This window comes from Cyprinus carpio, chromosome A1 (genome assembly GCF_018340385.1).
Source record: "Cyprinus carpio isolate SPL01 chromosome A1, ASM1834038v1, whole genome shotgun sequence".
Lineage (NCBI taxonomy): Eukaryota > Metazoa > Chordata > Actinopteri > Cypriniformes > Cyprinidae > Cyprinus > Cyprinus carpio.
In genome coordinates this window covers 22,608,536-22,623,393 of record NC_056572.1, presented here as the reverse complement: position 1 = coordinate 22,623,393, position 14,858 = coordinate 22,608,536, and the positions used below count along the sequence as shown (strand labels likewise).

Sequence of the window (14,858 nt, the reverse complement as noted above, 5' to 3'; positions counted from 1 at the left end):
CATTTTTGGCGACTATATTTAATCATTCAACATAAAGGCCAAGTTTTTCCTCAACAATTTGTGATTTAATTCACTCTGCATGAATGCTTGTGATATATACTGTTCATATATAATGCTAATATCCAGCAAATCCTGATGTGTTAGCCAATAATATCATAATATATTACATATTGATCTAATACCAGAAAATATTATCATGTCATGCATGATCATACTTAAAGGCAACACTTAAAGATTAATATGTATAATAAAGCTGACATTTAAAAACAAAGGCACAAACGTTTGCATGAGAGTGTGTACTCTTTATAAGGCCATCTAAAGGACATTTCAAAGGTTATGGATTACGTCTAAGCAGTACACCAAGTGGTAAGGCATGGGCTAGTCATCTGACCAAGATGAAGAGAAACAAAGGGGCATGACATCAACAAACTCAGACATACGCAAACAGGCGCACTCTTTTCTTCAGTTCCCTCCATCCCTGCTCTTTGATCCAAGGGGGCGATAGTTACGCTAGCATAAAAAGGTCAGCAGGGTGGCACTTTGCCTGCATGAGGCAACTGCCCTCCTCCCTGATCCCCTTTCCTTTCTATCTATCGCTCTCAAAGTCACATGTCTCCGTCAAAGCTGCGTCATTCACATTCAACACATTCTTCTGGCCTTGGCAGCCTCTCTTCACATGACTGGAGCACTGCTTAGGTCTGTCCGACTGCCTGTCCAAACAATCCTCTCTTTTTTAGCACCCAACACTCTGTGCTCAGCACAGCAGAGCCCAAAACGGACAGCGACCTCCACGACTCAGGTGTCAGGAAGAAAACCCACACAATACTTTCTTAGTTTTTCAGCTTGCATGGCTGCATCTAGTACACCAAAGCCAAACATAACAGCTAGAAAAAGCTGAAAATATGCTTTCACACCTTTTGAACAAAATCATGGAATTTCATTTCCAACACTTTCCTTTACTGTTATACATAAAAACACAGCAACTGCAATCACAAAGTGCAACTTCTCACAGACAAAACTTTTTTTGTAGAGCTGTGCATAACTAAAATTATTTATGTTGAAGATTTCCCTTTTCCATGTATTGATTTATGTAGGCCTTATTTAAATTTCCCTTATATTTCCATGACCTAAAATATACACCAAAGAATGTTTTTCTAACTATTTTTCTATTAAAGTTGCGATGTAACAGAACTAGCAACAGATCTGTTCTTCTGTATTTTGATGCACATCCAAATGAAATGAAAAACTTGGTTCTATCCATCAGTTGTTGATTGAAAGAGATGTGAATGCAAGTTTTCAGTAGATTGTAAGGAAGGGTGAAGTATAAGCAGACTATTTTTTGGAAACATCCAGCATACATCAAATGTTGCAAAATTACAAGGTAAAAATAAATCAGTAAATAAATAAATGAATCAGTCATAATAAGATCAATAACATGCATTTATATAACAGATAAGATTAAATTAAATTTGACATTTACAAACTTTAATAAAATATAAAAGTCATTTCTAAAGTACACAAAACTCAGAACTAAAAGTTAAATTGCATAATTTATGTGCAGCTAGCATCATCAAACATATCTAAGCAGGTTTTCGAAAACACTTTCTAATTGTTTCCATTGGTTGGTCAAACAGACAGTCCCAAAACACCAATGTTTTCATAATCTCACAGAACATTACAGTGTCTACACATTTTAAACAAATCATCCTACAAAAACACTCACAGTATTACCATTAAGCTGAGATAGGAGAAAGTAATCAGTATTACCATTAAGCTGAGATAGGAGAAAGTAATGCAGCAGATTCCAATTTAAATTTAGTGGAAAATATGTAAATGGTGGTCATCAAACAGAGAATATAATAACCCAGTGAATGGTTCAGGTTCCAAAGTCAAGCATAGAAATACACTGTGGTTAAAGCACCTGCAGGCTGCAAGCACCTGCTTATATAGAAACCACAACAGAAACTCTAGAGCCACTCGTCTGCAGTGTAAGTCAGGTGTCTTTCTCCAAAACCCGTAAGATCAACAAAACGTGCAATGAGGAAATGAAAGGAACCCGTACTGACCTTGAGAATTGAGCAGATTTACTGAAGTGAAACTTAATCCAAAGTTCTTTGGAAAAAAGGATAATGGAGGTTACTGAACTAATAATCAGAGCAAGTCAGGAATCAAATGTAGACTGGAAACAAGACATCCCGAATCAGCACTTCTGGAGTGGAAGGAGACGTCCACACCACTGCATTCACATCAAAAACAAGCCTGTGCACTGCATGGTCTATATTAGAGGTCTTTTGCTTCTCACAGCTATACACATGAAGAGTATCTCTGTTTGGCACCATGCCAGGCTGGAGATATCAAACCACACTGAACAGACTTTCTAATGCAATCAGGAGAGAAAGCACTCTCACAGACTGTCGGTGAGAGCTCTCTTCCCTTCACACACTCACTCGCAATGAGGGGGAAGGGTAGTCCGATGTGAGCAAGGCCCCAGCAGACTCACGGTAACCTGAGAAATTACACGGGGCGGCGGCGGCATTTAACAGCTTGTCTCCAGCTTGACCCCTCCTACACACTAATGGCCCACTGTGATCCTGAGTAGGGACCGGGAGAAACTGGGGATCATATAGTCTAATCCACAGCCTAACCAAAACCCAGAAGCCCATCATCCGCCTCTTAATGCTTCAAACCCAATAAGTGGTCCTACCCATATTACATAGGTAACAGTTTACAATAAGTTTCAATTTGATAAAGAGTTAGTTTACTCAAAAATTAAAATTCTGTTACCATTTACTTACCACCCGTGAGTTTCCATTACAGTAAGAGTTTTCATTTCCCATATTTCATGTGCTCTTGCATGTGTGTGGGTCAGTGTTTATTCATGAATAAAAACCTAAATGAAATCTTTTCATCATCTAAAGCAATCGTGTCTCTTCAGATTACTTGGATTACATTATTCATATATACCATTTTATAACGTCTTTATGAATTTTCTGAAGTGTCAAAGTTTTGGACTTTCAATGGAGGGACAGAAACCTTTAAGTTTCATAAAAAAAAAAACTTTAATTCATGTCTCAAATATAAGTAAGTCTTATGGGTCTGGAAAGACATGAGGGAGAGTAAAGTATAAAAATGTTCATTGTTCAATTTGTATTATTATTTTTTATTAATCTAGGTTAATCTTAATTTATAAATATAATATACTGTTGTTTATTGTTAATTCATGCCTGTTCATGATAATTTAACTGATGTTAAAACCGTATTAAAAGGTGATGTATGTAATTTTTTGACTGTACAAAGCATACAAACACCATAATACATTTGCAGATATTTAGGAAACATGCTAAGTTCACATATATGTTTCTCCAAAAACAATGCTAAAGCCAGTTATTCATCTTTGTCAGAATGCCTGTTTTTGTTTTGGTCTATGTGATTCTGCCCACTGCCAGTTTAAAGGGGTCATATGATGTGATTTCAAGTTTTCCTTTCTCTTTGGAGTGTTACAAGCTGTTTGTGAATAGATAAGAATGAAGAATAAAGTCTCAAACCCAAAGAGATATTCTTTATAAAAGTTAAGACTTGTCCATGTCTTCCTAAAACACCTTGTTTAAACACGCCCCCAGATGTCTACATCACTATGTGGGGAGTTTTGCATAATGCCACCCAAATGTTCACGCAAAGAAGGAAGGCTTAACTTTTGTTGCTGCCGCTGCCATGTCGTGGAGATGCTGTGTGTTTTGTTGCGAAAGCCAAACTACTTTTCTTGGCCTTCCAAAAGAGACACAACCAGAAATCAGAGGTTAAATTGTATTTACAACACTGTTCCAGAACAGTTTGACCCAAATATTCAGATGTGTGCAGAGCATTTTACGGAGGACGGTTTCCTGACTACAATGCCAGCTGTTCTGACTCACAGCCTGTAAGTACGTTTTTCATATTAAAAGAATTTGCCACAGATGATTCAAACACGAGTTTTGAGCAGTGTAGACTAGCGCTTGTTGTTTGTCATTTCTCCAATCACAAATGCAGACATGGCTTTAGGTTTACGCAGTGAAATGCAATGCAATGTGTAAAAAGAGTACAAGTCATTATAATCAGTAATTATGCCCCCATTTATTGTTTTTGTCTCGTCGCACCGGGACATGGCATCACAGTATGCTAAGGGGCGTAACATTTCCGTCACACACTTGAGGCATTCGGCCAACCACAACGCACTGGATAACTGTCCATTCAGAGCAAACCTTGCTTTTCAGAATGATAAGCTTTGTAAAAATCATTCAAAATGTTTTAGAAAGGCGGGGCATAGAGGAGAAACAATAATGTATAGTATGTGGAAAATAAAGTGTTTTTTTTTTAACTTAAACCGCATAAACACATTTCATTACACCAAATACACAAAATAATGTTCTTTTTTAGCAACATCATGTGACACCTTTAACCAATAGTATTTCGACATCCCTGGTTGCCAGCGAGCTGACAACAGCGTATCGCAGCCATGGAAGCCAGCAAACTAAATGGGTTAGAGATCACAGAATCTCAGCAACTTACAATGTATAATTGTCAATCGCTTTCATTCCTGTTGCATGTCCTCAATCTGACAACCTGCGTGAGTGTCGCTTCTAAGGGAGAAGGGGGTGGGAGAAACAATATTTTTAATTTGGACAGCAGTACCCATTTTAATCGCTAGCTGGTTATATTACATATTGCACAATTAAGATCTTTAGAAATTTTGCATTATTGTTCACTGTTAGTTCAAGGTACTTAATGCAAAAACTTACTGTAAAGGGTTATCAAAACATACCAATACTATTTAAAATCTTATGTATTGTGCACCTTTAACTAGACATTGTCATATGAACAAGCAGTCAGTAATGACACTGATTCAAGTTTAACAACTTTCACTTCATAAAGTATGCAAGGTTCGTAAAGTCTGGCTGTACACATACAGTGTGCAAATACTACGCTGAACATGTACATCAAGCATAAAAGATAAAACCAACGTATACTTCATGCATTTTTGTTTTTGAGTACAGCAGGGAAAGACAATGTAACAAACATGCTTTTCTCACCAATATTTTACAGGTTCTACTTAGACTTTTAACTCAAATTGAGTAAAACATAAATCCTTTTGCCATGGTATTATTGATGCAGTGGTGGAGGAATGCCACCAGTGAATAGTAAAGCAGGAATCACTGCCATAAACCTTTAGTCTGCCACACAATCTCAGGTTACTGTTTGTGCTTTCTAATGCGTAAATTTTATTAGTGCATTAATGAAGATTGTTTTTCCGTGCTTGCACAAAGATTGTGGTTTGTGAGGCTACCTATACAACATCTCATATAGTACACAAGAAAAGTCTTTCATGTAGACTTTTTAGTTATTTTCCGTGCTAGTTCATTTTCATTTTGTGCAGACAATAAACTAATAGGTTTTAGTTATGAAAGCCTCTGCAAATGCTCTGATGTAATGTTCACTAAGCACACGTGTTTTCTATTACAGTAAATTTGGATTATGTCGTCAGTCATTCTGGAGTGTCACTACAATAGCCAAAACTGATTCTTCAATTCCATACGGCTCTGTTTTCCAGTGCAGGTCCTGCAGCCTACTCATTTCGCTCTCTCTCCAACACCTCCTCTTAATGTGCTCAGGCCCATAACTAGGCTTTATTCCAAATAAAGAAAGGGAAAGAGAGAAAGAGTTCTCTACATCCATCTGGGAACCATCAGCAGTGGCAGCACAGCAGCACAGGAAATGGTCTCCATGCTGCTGTCAGGCACCTCGGCCTGCAACAGAACGACACGTCAGGAGCAGAAGAGCAGCTGAGGAGAGAACAGAAGAAAAAGAGAGAGAGAGAGAGCGCGCAAGGGGGCAGATGAGGAACTTTAACCATTTCTTCTCTTCCTTGTCAGTCTTCGATGCGCGTTCGCGACAGTAACACGCATGCGTGTGGTGATGCTGACACAGGAACTGGTGTTCTGACAGAACCCAGATGCACTGCGGCTTGCTTGCAAGCAGAGGAATGAACACACATGCATCGTGAATGAACATCAACTGACATGGAAGAGAAGAAATTGTTGAATAAAGTCATTATTTTTGTTTTTTTTGCACACAAAAATTATTCTCGTAGCTTCATAAAATTACGGTTGAACCACTGATGTCACATGGACTATCTTAACAATGTCCTTACTATGTTTCTGGGCCTTGAACGTGGTGGTTACCTTGCTGTCTATGCAGGGTCAGAAAGCTCTCGGTTTTCATCAAAAATATCTTAGTCCGTGTTCCGAAGATGAACGAAGGTCTTACAGGTTTGGAACGACATGAGGATGAGTAATTCATGACAGAATTTTCATTTTAGGGTGAACTATCGCTTTAAGGGAGGCCGAGTCCTATCGATATGGCTTGTAATCAGGGCCAAAACTGCAATCAATTCAATCAAATAACTCTACAGCCTCATGCAAGATTTTGTGAAAAAAAGAAATAAAAAAAAAAATAGAAAAACAAACTATGTTATACGGAAAACAGAGAACAAAAAAAACTGAGAAAATGAAAGTGTGAGACTTCCATTTCCTTCTTATCTAATCTCTGCATGGGAAAGAACAAGACTGAACAAATATCCCCTGCAAATAAAAGCTCCCATCTGTTTACAAACTGCCTTTTCCTGTAAGCCTCTCATTGCTGTACATACTTTCGCAGTTCAGCACTTTGGCCAAAGACTAATTCGGGATCAGCTGACCAAACAACACTAGTCTAGATATGTAGATGATGACACATAAAAGAATAAAAGCTAATCAAACGTGTTGTGAATCAGATGTCGAAAGCATCGATAGCAAAGGGCCACTGAGCACTTCAGCAGGTTATAATTAGCTAAGCTCGTCATGCTCAATGACTGAGTACTTCAAACAAACATTACAGATAACACCAGAAGTGTATGACTACAGTGGGCTTCTAGATACAGACAGAAAAACTGTGAAATAAAACCAATTCTTGAGAAACTGAGCAAGACAAATAATTGAATTAATTGTATGATCCTGAGCTACTAGACTGGGGCTATTAAACACATTAGTCATGGCACAACAACAAATGATTTTTTTCAGCTGTCCCAGTCTGGCCAGTAGTACAGATTTTTTTTTTTTTTTTTTTTTTTTTTACTGCACTGCTAATATTTACACTTATCCTATATAATAATCACATTTTATTTATAGCAATGCATTTTTATGTGCCAAAAACAATATTTAGATTCCTCAAAAATAAAATAAAAAACTACTTACCAGGCCATCAAAACTACAGTAAAAACAGTAATATTGTGAAATGGTATTATAATTTGAATTAAGTGTTCAATTTCTAATATATATGTTAAAATGTAATTTATTCCTGTGATGCAAGGCTGAATTTTCAGCAGCCATTACTCCAGTCTTCAGTGTCACATGATCCTTCAGAAATCATTTTAATATGCTGATTTAGCCTACTGCTCAAGAAACATCTCCTATTATCATCAATGTTGAAAAACATTTTTGTTGGTTAATATTTCTGTGAATATGGTGATGCATAGCATTCAAAAGTGGGGGGCAAATAATATTAAAAAAATAATAGGATGCATTAAATTGATAAAATATTTAAAATGTTACAAAAGATTGCCATCACAAATAAATACTGTTCTTTTGAACTTGCTCTTCATCAAAGAATCCTAAAAATTACTTGGATAATTACACTGATAATAAGAACCATTATTAATAATTGATAACCAACAATTTGACAACAATTGAGAAGCAAATCAGCATATTTGAATGATTTCTGAACGATCATGTGACATTAACATCTCACTTTTTGCATGTCATTTATTCAAAATGTAAAAAAAACATTTTGTTTTTTATGCTGCTAAGAGCTATATAGGTAGCAATAAACAGGAACATAGCTCCCAGGTTATTCTAGATGTGTAACCTGCATGAAGTTTGTAGCATGCAGTTGCCACACAACAAATTACATTCAGTGAAATTAATAATATAAAAGTTAAAAAATATATATGTGATATTAAATATTAACATAAATAAAGATGTTTGTCAAAATCACGCAACCTTAATATGAAAGTGGTTTAATACAACAACAGGAAAAATTCAATGCAACTATTTCACAAAATAGTTTCCCACCAATAAATAATGTAAATAGCCTGTATATAATATTTTGTGCTCTGGATCAAACTGATGGAGCCCTGGTGAATAATAAAAAAACTCTTGAGCTTCCCAGCAAAAATAGAAAGGTCATAGTGTAAAGGGAGAGTCTATGTATGGTTATGTGTGAGTGTGTGTGAGTGTGTGTTAAAGGGGCAGGTCCCCTTCCCTACTCCCAGACAGAGACTGCCTTTGGAGGCCCTCTAGAGAGCAGACTGTGCGAATAAGTTACGACAGCTGAGGCCTGTTCCCTCACCACTGGAATCCTAAAACACACACCATCCTGCCAATAAAATCAAATCAACCGAGCAACAAATGCTTATCCAATGCTAATGTAATGCTCTTGTGAGAATCTGCATACACCTAAGGCACTAGAGCTCGCCTGAGCAAACCGCACAAATATCGCCTTGAATGCAGCTACATGATCATATGGATCCCAAAGTGTCAGCCTCATACCAGCTGTTTAACACTTTTATTAATCTTTTTTTTTATTATTATTATTACAACATATTATTAGTTACTCCACAGCTGTTCCAAAAAGTACAGACAAACCTGTTGGTTATCTGCCTATGTTTATGAAAAGTTTCAATTATATCCTCTCTAAAAACCATTCAGACAATAATCACAGCCATAGATGTGTTCGCTTTTTAAATGCCAAGACCTTGAAATGACTGAAAATACACTCCACTAAACCAATGTTTACGTAAGCCTTTATTTTTCTTTTGGAAACTGTTTATCACCTGAAGTGTAGAAGAAGCACAATTGATGCAGATTAGAATGGTGACAGCTAATGATGGAATTGGCCAGTGTTTTTCATAACAATACTGAGCCATTATATAATCTTGATTCTGATAACTCTTTCTGACAAAAATAAATCCAGATCAGAAAAATATAAGTTTACTTGTATACTAGGGGTTCCAGTTACAAAACGCCTCAGCTGAAAGAGGAAGCCACAAATGGCCTTTTCAGCATAAAATGTCAACAATGTCAACTATTACTTTAACAGCTGATAACAGAATCTTTGACAGAGAAAAGCAGTGCGCATGTGGGAAAAGATGCAATTAAAATGGGATGCTATGTAGCCAAATGACGATTTATTTACTTAAAAGGGTATAAAATAATTTTTAAAAAGAGAATAAAAGTACTTGACTAAACAAATACTTTTTTGGATGTAATGTAGGTAAATGACTAAACAAATACTAACTTGATTGAGGGCCACTGACAAGTCAATGTAGCATTATATGCAAATATATTTTATAAAAAATAGTCTTGTCAATTCAGAACTTGTACAGCATTTATATGCATTTATCATAGTGTAAAAATTGTTTTTATTTATCATGTTGAGGTTGGGTGTTTTATGTTATGATTAGTGAGACAAAATCGAAACATTTTGTAAAACATAAATAAATAAATAGTGAAATCAAAATCGTGAATCGAATCATGAGTTGGGTTATTTGTTAGTTTCATGTTACATAGATTCATTTGTAAGAATTTGTTAAATTCTTGAGTATAGTTTGGGCTCCTCCTCAACGCATCCTATAAATGTTGTCATATATTTTGCACACCCCCAGTCTGTTTTTCTTCATTAGTAACATGCAATTATATAGGAGGTGTTGAATTTTATCTTTAGCTCTTTGCATTCTTTCCATTCTTTCTTATGATGTAGCCAACAGGTCAAGTAAAAATATGAATATCCTATGCAATATAGTGCATATATTTAGCAAAATGCTCCTCTTAATAGTTATTTTTTCTAGCTTACTAATGAGCTTATGGACACTGAACGGTTATTCTGAAGTAAACGTATTGTTACGAGACATTGTTTACAAGCTTTCCGTTGCACGTTTTCCGCAGTCTGAAACCATGAATGAGAGATTACATGAGACATTTCAGTTGTACTGTATCTTATAATATACCTTTTGGTGTCCATTCATGTTTATTTCATATAAGTAAAGAGAAAGATATGATGGTTTCACAAGCCGCTTGAATTGAGACGCTAAAGCAATCGCTCATGCCAAATTAAAGATTGACAAAAGGGTATTTATTTTTTCATTTCGTTATAAATTTGGCAGAATTTTAAAGCTGATACTTTGTTTATTAAAAGGCAACAGAGCACAAAGCTTATTGTGATTACTGGACAGCAAGTGCACAACAAATAATATGAATTTTTCACGCATTAACAGAACATAGCATATAGACTTATAAAATAAGAATCCATATCAGTATGGATTATAAACGAGAATTTTTAACGTCCACACAGCTGACAGCTTTACCTGATGTAGTTTGTTCAAGTTGTGCATGAAACAGACAACGCTTTTCTGCACGTCGCTGTCATTTTCAATCTCTAAGCTGCACAACTGGAGCTGCTTTTTCATTAGCAGCTGTGCCGTCAACGCTAGCATTCGGCAAAAATGATGTGCATCGTCTAAGTTTATTACACAACATAAAAGATGTAATCGCAAAACAAGCAGTAACAAAGGTAATACATGCAATTTTTTAAATCATAACATGTAAATTATATATTCACCAGTGGCAGTTTAGACACAATGTACCTGGACCATGTCCAATGTCCAGACACTCTGTGTGTGGTGGGACTCTCACAGTAAAATCAAAACAGACTAGTTTGTATTCAGTGTGTATTTGCATTTCCCAGGCCAAACTTAACATACAACAGTCACCCTCTTAGTCAGGCAAAATAATAAAGAATATTTGCTTGCTGTGATGCTATTTAATGCAATGTCAAATAAAATGCACCAAAAGAGAAATCATCTTTCATGTGACAAGGCAGAAAAGCTTCTGTACTAAACATACCATTCTTTTGGCAAATTATGTGTAACATCGTTAAGCATTTCTATGATCTATTCTGTATGCATGCACATCATAATAGTGTCAAAGAAACAACACCATCTCTGTTTTGCAAGTCATTCAAAACAAAAGCTAATTCCAAATTAGCATTTTCAGTTTTGGTTTTCAGCCCAGTGTGTGCAGAATTTTCAGTTTCAGCCAAGAATTTACATTTCTGTCCATCACTTGAAAAGCTATATTGGGTAGGAGTGAAGCACATTAATATTGCAAAAGGTTTTTTCTTATTTGTTACAGTTAATAATTGATAGCAGAGGCAATCCATTATCAGGGCCCCTCTCAGCCCTGACAGAACTACTCTGGACACAAATGACCAGTCGGGGAGTGAGAGAGACTGGCAAAAAGAGGGGGAGGGGAAGAAAGAGAGTGAGAGAGAAAACAAATGAGCCAAAAATGTCTGCACCAGCACCTAGCTAAGCCGATAACCCCGGCCACAAACACTGTTTGTTTCTGTTCTCTGTGCATGTTTGTTTCAGCAAAAAGTTGTGCGATTAGGTTTCCCCCACCCAAGCAGATTTTATAAATCCTGACTAAAAGAATAATTCAACCACTAAGTAAAGAACTACTCTTTTGTTTCTCTGTGCACCCCACTGAATTCAGACCAGCAAGTTTTTAAATGCAACTGCACGCTTGTAGGCAGTGAGCAAGGGCACCAATGCATATCATGGCTAATGGCTTGCTAGCTATCTGTGCTTTGTAAATGCTTAGAGCTTGCTGAGTTGCATTAAAACAGAAGGGTGGAGAGTGTTCTTGATTAGATAGGTTGAGCTGCACAAGTCTCTAGATTCCTGCATTTTCCCCTCTGGCTCTCTTTCCCTGTTTTGCGCCAACCTCTCAATCTTCCTTGACGCTTATTGCACTGTGTAAAACCGCTATATAATACCAACCATAAACAATAATTTCAGAATCTCAGAAAAAGGCTACTGCAAAGCAGAAATGAAAAAAGCAACACTAATCACAGAGGTGCACATTATTGTCAATGGGACATATTTTAGTCGATACCTCTGTCATACTTGAACGCTTCTTGAAAGAGGTCGATAAGCAGTTTTCGGTCATGTGTGGGCATTTCCTATTGAAACAGGAAGTTTGGACAGAACATAGACTAATTACTAACTTAAAGTTAACCCTTAAAATCATTTTAATAAGATATGTTTGATGAAAACTTTAGCAAATCCATTTTTCAGACTGTATATTATAATGTTCTGATGCCTTTTTACCTGTAGCATTTAAATGAATTATTTTAGTTTTCAACATTTTATTTTTAATTTATTTATGCAAAATTGTATCTAATTTTAACATTATATTGCTTATCAGTCATAACATAAAAAATTAACTGGCTAATTGGTATTGGCCAGAATTTTATCATTATTGCATCTCTACATTTTTATTTAGCCAATAGGTTTAAGTTACATGAACAATGAATGGCTACTAGATGAAGGGGGAGTGACATTCTGATTCTGAAGAACATTTGATTGGTTTTAATTCAATTAAAAAAAAAAAAAATATATGCATTTAGCAGACGCTTTTATCCAAAGCGACTTACAGTGCATTCAGGCTATCAATTTTTACCTATTATATTAAATATGCATAGCCGTTAAAAGTGATTTTTATATATATATATATATATATATATATATATATATATATATATATATATATATATATATATATATATATATATATATATATATATATATATATATATATATAGGGATACACTCAATATAAGTTTACACAGGAATGAACCATAAAAAAAATACAAATATACTTAAGCAAATACAATCCAAATGAGCTCCGTGTAAGAAATCACATGAAATCACATGAGATGAAAATGATCTCAATAGCAGAAGTGAGCATTAACACTCCAGGCTTCAATGTGATTTGCCGAACCGTACATGTGTTCCCAACTTCATTTGGCTCTTTCACGATTAGTCACTCCAAGCATTATGTGAAGGGTGTGAAAAGAAGAAGTTTACAAAGAAGAGAGGATGAGGCCAAATGGAAAATGCTAAGACACTAAAAAAAGAGCCGACAGGGACATTTCTAACTGACGTAATAGTCCAGTTTGAGGAATATGGCATGGCTACTGTGGGGAGTAATAACTCATGATCTTCTGATGCCACCAGTCACATGTCTCCAACGGACATGCCTAAAAAAAAAAAAAAAAACTTTTTATACTCAGTTAGCCCCTTTTATTATACTACTGCCATACTAGTTAGTTACCTTTCTGAGAAGACCATTAGCAAAGCACTGTGCTCTTTGAGCCATCAAGAATATTCCCTGCAAACAGTTAAGTCAAATGATCTGCTCTGCTCTTGGAACTGCTGCCAAACCGTCAAAAAAACATCAGACTTTTGACCCTATGCTGCTTTAAAGCTTTGCAGCGCTAGAGGATTCAGAGAACATGCAATGTAAAAAAAAAAATAAAAAAACAGTTTTCTTTTGGTCTTTACAGTGGTATAATTTACAATATAAAACCGTATCGTGAGAAGCTAGACACTACCTCAGATCTTTCATATAATGAAACAAAGTGCTATTGTCTCATTTCCACTGTTATGATTTCACAACATGTTCAAAGCATTCAAATTTTCAGATGGTTCACATGCAAATGATAGTATTTTTTTAATTATAAAATAACAGAGTTTATCCTGTTTGGAGGCTGCAGGTCTTTTCAGATTTTGTTTCAGAAGTGTTCCAATTATGAGTAGGACATAAACAGTATTTTCAAAGACTCAAGAAGAGATCAATTTAATATAGACACAAAAGGGGACAGAATGAGGGTTAATAAACAATGGATTTTGAATGACAAACACTACTTTTCAAAAGTTTGGGGTCAGCAAGATCTTTTTAATGTTTTTAAAAAAGTATTTTATGCTTGCCAATTTGCTGAATTTATTTGATAAAATAAAGTTATCAGATTAATACTGTGAAATAATATTACAATTTTAAAAAAAGTTTTCTATTGTGATATATTTTAAACTGTAATTTATTTCTGTGATGCAAAGCTGAATTCTCAGTGTCACATGATCATTCTAATATGCTGATTTGGTGCTCAAGAAACATTTCTTTCTCAGCATTTTTGACATTACAGTACATTTTTGGAGGATGTCTACGAATAACATGAAAAAGTCATCACTGGACGTCTGAAGCAGATAGTTATCTATCAGAGTTATCTGAAGTTTCTCAGTGCAGTCACAGCATAGAAATAGCAAAATGTACAGTATCTAAATTTAGAGATCACGTTGATTAATGTCTAACTGGTCAGAAACAGATATAGAATCCCTAATAGGCCTGTACACCTGGCATGGGGCTCCTTCTGTGGAGTATAGCAGCCACTTGGCTCCAATAAAAACAGTCTGGTCCTAATCAGCCACATGTGATACATTGAGACCAGTCCATCTTCATGCACCAGAAAACAGGCTGAGAATGAAGACCGATGTTGAGGACGGCACTTTAAGACTATAGTAAACCTAGAATATAAACATACTGCAACAAGAAAGGAGGAATATCAAACAGGGTGAAATAGGATTTGGCTGTTTGAGTCTAAACCATGATGCTGATTGTACAATGAGATAAAACATGAATTCAATAGCAATGTTCCTAGCAGAGCCCACCAGATTAAAGGAATCCAATAAAAAAGCATCACACATGAGCCTGAAGGAGATTTCTAACAAGTTTGGTTGGGGCTCGATAGCAGGCAGAGCTATAAGTGAGTGATTTCATTACAGATTATTGGTGTATATTACCACTAAGAGGAAGGGAAGACCCCACGGTACACATACAATGTGTGAATGACTAAATGCATTGAGTCATCCAGTGCAGACAGAATGGAGAGTT

At 35.8% G+C, this 14,858-nt stretch overlaps 1 protein-coding gene across 11 annotated transcripts in view; it reads right to left on the bottom strand.

The window, feature by feature from the left end:
* The window catches only part of LOC109095528 (GRB2-associated-binding protein 1), a 64,280-nt gene that overhangs the window by 47,030 nt on the left and 2,392 nt on the right, over nt 1-14,858 (bottom strand). The window contains exon 1 of one of the 11 annotated variants that reach the window (XM_042758002.1): nt 2,067-2,985. The exons of the other annotated variants lie outside the window; for them this stretch is intronic. The gene's annotated coding sequence lies outside the window, so the exon portion shown is untranslated. Of the gene's footprint in view, nt 1-2,066; nt 2,986-14,858 lie in introns of those variants that run through there. 11 annotated transcript variants of the gene reach the window in all.